The sequence below is a fragment of the Hylobates moloch genome, unplaced genomic scaffold (assembly GCF_009828535.3).
Source record: "Hylobates moloch isolate HMO894 unplaced genomic scaffold, HMol_V3 SCAFFOLD_13, whole genome shotgun sequence".
Lineage (NCBI taxonomy): Eukaryota > Metazoa > Chordata > Mammalia > Primates > Hylobatidae > Hylobates > Hylobates moloch.
The window spans coordinates 84,044,574-84,051,663 of record NW_026652288.1 but is presented as its reverse complement, the minus strand read 5'-3'; positions in this window follow the sequence as shown (position 1 = coordinate 84,051,663).

Below are 7,090 nucleotides of genomic sequence, written 5' to 3'. Positions count from 1 at the left end.
TGCCCAGTCTTGGGTATGTCTTTATTAGCAGCGTGAAAATGGACTAATATAAATCCCTTACCTCTTCTACCATGTGGAAACACTGTGAGAAGACATCTTTTTATCTATGAAACAGGGAATGGGCTCTCACTAGATGCTGAATCTTTTGGTGCCTTGATGTTAGACTTCTTCGCTTCCAGAACTATGAGAAATAAATTTCTGTTTTTATAAGCCACTCAGCTTGTTGTGTTTTGTTTTAGCAACCCAAACAGATGAAGACACCAATATATTTTAAGTATACAAAAGTATGTATGCACATATATATAAAAAGAACTGACAGAATATAGATGAAAGATCACTTCTTAACAGGAAAATGGAAATGAAAAAGATTAAACAGGGACATTTATGCTTTATTTAAGTGTGTTTTATGATCTTTATTCCTATATTACTTGTGTGTTTAGAATAGATAAAATAAGCCTAATAAAGAATAAATACAGGGACTAGCTGACACAAATTTTGAAATATTCTAGTGAAGAAAGATTTTCCCTACCATTATCAAAATATTTTATACAGCTATGGTAATGACAAAGTTGAGGTACAATTACAGGAAGCAACAAAAAACTAAATGGAATAGAATACAGACTGGTAACAGACTCATTACATATGAGATTTTGGTAGCTAGTAAAGGTGACATTTAAAATAACTGGGCAACGGGTGTAATCTTTAATAAATGGTGTTAGAAAACTTGGCTAAGTTCTTAGGGACAAATTAGACCCCGCAGTGATCATTAGTGCTGTCCATCATAGACTTTTAGCTCTCTGTTTTGGGGCACATAGTACAACTGTATTTCCTCACCACCTTTGAAGTTAGATGTGGCCTTGGGACTTGTTTTGGCCAATGAGATACAAACATATGTAGCAGTTGTCACTTTCACATAGAAATAAAAAGTGTTTATTGTGGTAGGACACTAGATTTTGCAACCCCAGCATTACTCAACTAATGTGAAAATTGGTGTCTAGAATGTGGGGGATATTGTAATAAAAACCAAAATTTTTTGCATTAAAAAATGGACTCTGGGAAGCAGGGGGGAAGAAAATATTGAAGGTCAGACTGTTTCTCTGTTCTCTGTAGTAGAAAACTTCCGGTAAAACTGTTGCTGTCAATGATGTGGATGGATGATGATGTTATCTAATGAACTTTTTGTACTAGGAGAAAAAACATTGCAAAATAGAATGATGGTAGCATGCTTTCGGAGACATAGCCTGAGTCCAGAAATAATATTTATGAGACGGTTAGCTCAAATAGAAATTGCCACTTTGCAAGCAGGGATGAAGTGGACTATAATAGAGAGAATCTGAATTTTTGGATTTTTAGGTATAGAAGCAGCAACTGAAAACCTCTAATAGTTAAAGTTGAAAAATAATTTGAACAACAAAAGTGATATAAAACTCAGCTTTAGTTTATTTGTAAATGCCAAGGACTGGAGATAACTCAAATGCTCCTCAACTGGAGAATGAGTAAACACATTCCATCCTGTTCAGTGGAACACTACTAAAAAGAACAACTGATACATGCAACAACATGGATGCATGGCAAATGCATTTTATGAAATAAAAGAAGTCAGGCTTTAAAAGTTATATACTGTATGATTCTATTTATATGTATCATTTGCAAAGGCAAAACTATAGGAACAGAAAACAAATTAGCAATTTTCAGGAGCTGGGAATGAGGGAAGATGCAGAAGAATTTTGGGCAGGTCGGGGTGGTAGTGATTGAATTTTTATGTATTTATTTATTTTTGCAGTGGTGGTTACCTAACAGTGTACATTTGTCAAAAGTCATAGTACTGTACAGCAAAAAAAAAAAAAATCTGTACCTGTTGGTAAGCCCAGGAGGAGCCTGTTGTGAATGATTAAAAGCTGAGCAAGAGTGGAGGACATTTGATGGTTTTAGAGAAGATAAGAGAAATTACCTTTGGTGAGGAAAGACGCTTTCTCAGACATGACAATGATGATGTATTCGGCACATTTGATGTGCCAACTAGAGCCAATGTACTAAGCACACTTAGCGTATACTTCTCTACAGAGAGGTATCTCTAATCCTTTCGACATCCTCTGGGGGAAGTATTATTATTATCATTTTAATGAAACTGAGGATCAGAGAGATAAATAAGTTGCACAAGGTTGCTTAGCTGGTAAATAATGCAACTGGACACATTTGTCTATTAAGCCCTAGCTGCTGCTTCTGTACAATGCAGAAAGTAGGATCTGTGATGATAGAAATTTTCAGGCAGAAATGGAAGTTGAAGAAACTATAATCAGGAGACCCTATTATAGCAACATTGTAAAATTGTACCGTCTGTTGGCAGCCAGGGCATGAATGGAGTGACATGAAGTTGAAAGCTTGAGTAGAGTGGAAAAATGGAAGGAGATTGTGATGATTTTTACATTTATTTCTAGTTTTTGTCGTTGTACCTACCATAGGGATAAAGTATCATCCTATTTTCAGTTAGATTTAAGTTTAGGAGACAGAAATCTTGCTACAAGATGCAAGAGACCTACAATAGTATTGATCCAGTGTAGATTATCATAAGAATATGCAACTTGAGAGCTTCTTATTTTACAAACATCGATTCTTATCCATTCTCCAAATCCCATTTATTTTTGTGTTCTGTTTCTAAAGAATATATCTTTGAAATTATAATGCATTCCTGATGGTGGGAGAAGAACTTTAAAATATATAAAGAAATTTTAACTTGTAGATGATTGTCATACTCTTCTCTAATGGATGGATTAATTTTGATTTTTCACAAATTCTTCAGGAACTCAAAAAAGAACTAGTAAACAAAAGGTAAGATCATGACTTCAAACCTTAAATCCATAACTTCAAACCTTAAATCCATAATGTTAATGAAATAGAGGCTGGGTTCAGAAATACTTTTTCTATGAATGACACTCCATTAAATTGTAAAATGTATATCAATTTTCTTATATAAAGGTACATACTTTAAGGGACCAGAATATGCCACTCCAAAATGTGCCTCTTTGGCATCAGGATTATTTTGAGAAACAGCAGCCACAAAAGAAGCTCTAAAAACAGAATAGGATTTACCCTTTTGTAAGAAACATTTACTTCTATAATGGAAATCTCCATTTGTAAGGGTGTTTCCCTCTCAGTTCCAGGAAGAGAAGGATGACTCTAAGTCATTAGAGACTGTTATCAATGCAGAAGGCATGGACTGAAATCTGTATAACAAAACTTACCATTGTTTACTGTGCTTTTCCTGGTCACCTCCTCATAATTGGTCTCTGTTCTAACTAAAGATGGTATTTAAGCCTGATTTCAAAGCTGTCTTTTTGAGATTTACTCGTTTCTCTGAGTATCTCCTATGTCTATATGAGGTATACATGTTAATAAACTGTTTTCCCCTTGTTAATCTGTCTTTCATTACAGAGGTCTGTCCTCATTAAGAACAACAAAGGGTAGAGAGAAAATTATTCTTTTTTCCTTCAGTTCCACCCCGAAGTCCTACATGCTTTCATGGTGAATATAGTGATAACGTTAGCATGGAAAGCGCAAGGAAAGCTTCCGTAAAACAAAATCGAATTGATTCAAGCAGTGTTAAAATGGTGCAAGGCAGAAAAAAATTGGTTTCTTCTATTCTTCTGTGTTCTTGGCTGGTCTCTGGATTCAATTGGCATAAAACAGTTTAACAGGAAAAAGCAATTTTAATTATGTATATATGCACGGGGTCCTACAGAAATATGAGACTTAAGGAAGTGCAGATGACTGAGACTTGTATAACAGGGGAGTGGGGAGATAAATTATGGGAAGGTGAGGGGAGGGAGGAAATATAGGGTGAATGAAGATTGCCTTGTTAGGCAGATAAAAATCTCTCAGCTGTTGAGTAGCTCTCTTCCTGGTACAAATTTACTAATGAAAATTTCCTTTACTGATGAAAATTTCCTCTATAAACTAAATTTATTTTTACAAAAGGGGAAGTTTATACTTCGGTAAGTTGAGGGGCAAGTAAAGAGCTTTTCTTGTGTTAAAAGAAAAACCTTAGACAAATTAAATTTAACAGTTTAATTGAGCAAAGAAATCACAAATCGGAAAGCCTTTCAAGTCAAAGTAGGTTCAGAGAGACTCCGGTTCAGCCACGTGGTAGAAAATTTTTAGAGGGAAAAAGGAAAGCAAGGTAGAGAAAGCAGAAGTAAGGTACAGAAACAGCCAAATTGGTTACAACTTGATGTTTGGCTTATTTGAACATGTTTTGAACAATTGGCCCCTGTTGATTGATCAAAACTTGGTGATTGGCACAAAAGTACATTATGGTCTGTTTACGCCTCCATTTAAGCTTTAGTTTCCTACATACAGAGAAGTCTTTAGGCTGAACCTAAAATAGGTAAGCAGGCAGCTTTAGGCTAAACTTGATATAGCAACTGTGTTTGTTGGTCCTCAATTTCTATTAGCTCAAAATAATACCCCAAAGCGGTATATTTTGGCAAGACATGTTCTGAACCCTTTTCATGGAAAGGCATCTTACAAATCCTCCAGTTTAATTTCTTCATTTTGCCTCTGAGTAAAATGGTCTGGCTCAAACAAATTTCTCTTAACTTGTGAGAATTTATTAACCAATTACAGTATTTCTTTTTTAAAAAATTGTGTTATGTTTACATGGGTTCTTATCATTCCTTTCTTATATTGTGCCTACAAGGTGATAGAAGGAAGAATATAAAAATTAAAAGACAAAGTCACTCTGACTAGTAATGGATGAAGGTATTTTAAAATACTATTGCAATATTTTTGTTCACTTTTGAGGTAGCATATTATACTGGAAAGAATGAGTTAGCAGTCAGAAGATGGAATTTTAATCCTACTCACTCTTTTAAGGATTCAGCTTCTTCATTTTATGTCCCAGTTCTCCAGAAAATAAAAATCCTACAGCTTTGAAATAATATTATTAATATAAAATTTTTAGAGGGATAACGGCAAACAATTTTGTGAGTGGAATGATAAAAATCTTGAAAATTATGGAATCTATGTCCTGCAACATCTTTATGAAGAACGCAAACAACCATCAGTCTTGAATGGTATTGAAATATTTGAAGAGAAGGGTATAAACCTGATAGTCTCTGGAGGCTTCTTCAGCTTTAAAGTCTAACAACTATATCCCCAACATAGTAGGTGAAATGTCACTTAACATGTGAGGACTCATCAGGGCTGAGTTTATTAACCATCGTTTCATGAAGTTTTACTGCATTGCTATTGGTTCACACATGTGTCGTAGCATCCTACAGGTACTATCAAGTCATAAGTAGATGATCTTCTGAACTTTTATAAGAAAATAATTTAAGTAGAGCTGAATTGAGTAACACAAACTGAATATTTACTACATTATAGCAGGTGTATTATTTAGAAGCAGAGTAGTAAGATCATATTTAAAAGTTTCCAAAAAAGACCCTTGATAAAATGGAAAAAGAAACACCTTTAGACATATATTTTTTTCTTTACACAGGAATGATAATGACAACAGCACTATTCTTTTACAGTCTCTCTGGAGTTATTCTTACCATGGCAGTTACAGAAGAATGAAAGCTTCATGCTTTGGGAAGGCTGAATTTTTATGTCTGGAGCTCTTCCATTAGGTAACACTGTTAAAGGCATAATTCTTTCCTAAGGGAAACTTTTCCTGCTTCATAGCAGTCCCATGTATTCTGCCTGCGGCTGCTCTGCTGCCCTGCACACCATGCATACCAACCTTATTAAAACAGGGTAAAAATTATTCTTATGGAAAGTGTATCATTGTTGCTCAACTGGTTATTATAAATTTTAAAAATATAGTTCTGATTTTCAGAAAAAAGAAAAAAATACCATACAAGTTGTATCTGGACGTCTCCAGAAATGAATAGACATAAAGCAGGTCTGCTAGAATTTGCAGAGCATTTATGTTTGACTTCCTCTTTTATGGTGATCTTTATTTCATGGCGAGGTACATATATAATGCCACACTCCTTGGAGGGCATAGAAGGAAAAACTCAAGGTGCCAACTCCATTCTCTTTTACCTGCATGCTCAATAATGTTAGAATCTTCCCACAGAAGAAAGACAGACTAAAAGTATGGTGATTCTGCACTGTTTTTAATTTTTAGTTACTTATGTTTATTTCTGTTTTCCTTTTAAGTTGTTCAGGTTCCCAAAGTATAAAATATCATCTTGTCCTTCTTCAGTCAATGGGAGTTTCCTCTAATGGGATGATAACCCTTTTCCTTTATGGCTCAATGATGTACTTTCATCTGAGCTTTACCTTCTTTTTTCTGCTTAAAATCTGTGTAATTTATGAAAATCACTTTGTTTTTTTGAAACATATAGTAAAGCCTTTTTTGTTGTTGTTGTTATTTCTGGTGGTTTTGGTTTGTTTGTTTTGAGACAGTGTCTTGCTCTGTTGCCCAAGCTGGAGTTCAGTGGTGCAATCACAGCTCACTGCAGCCTCAGACTCCTGAGATTAAGTGATCCTCTTGCCTCAGCCTCCCTTGTAGCCGGGACTACAGCTACATTGTAGCATGCACTACCACACTCAGCTAACTTTTCTGATTTTTAATAGAGATGGAGTCTTGCTTTGATGCCCAGGCTGGTCTCGAACTCCTGGACTCAAGTGATCCTCCTGCCCCGACTTCCCAAAGTGCTGAAATTACAGGTGTGAGCGACTGGAACTAGCCAATAGTAAAGGCTTTCATTTATGAAGATGGTGGCTTGAATATTTCCCCCCAGTCCGAATCAATGACAAACTGTCTTTCCTGAGCCAAGCAGCTGTTGGACCAGCTCACAGGGGGTCTAGAGGGTAGGAGCCAGGCCTTGGTTCTTCCAAAAACAGATGGAGAGAAATGGAAGACCCTTTCCCCTTCTGCTCTTAGGGATGCCTTCGGGGACCAGTAATGGAGAACTATGAAGTGCAAAATCCTGTAAATCCTGAAGGCAGCTTGCCCTACAGAGATCCACAGATCTCCAGGAGGAAAATGAATGTTCCTAGAAAAGTATGCTTGTCTCGCTCTCCAGCAGAAAGCCAAACAGGCGATAAAGGTCCTTTCTAATGCCAAGACTTGGAGAATGCT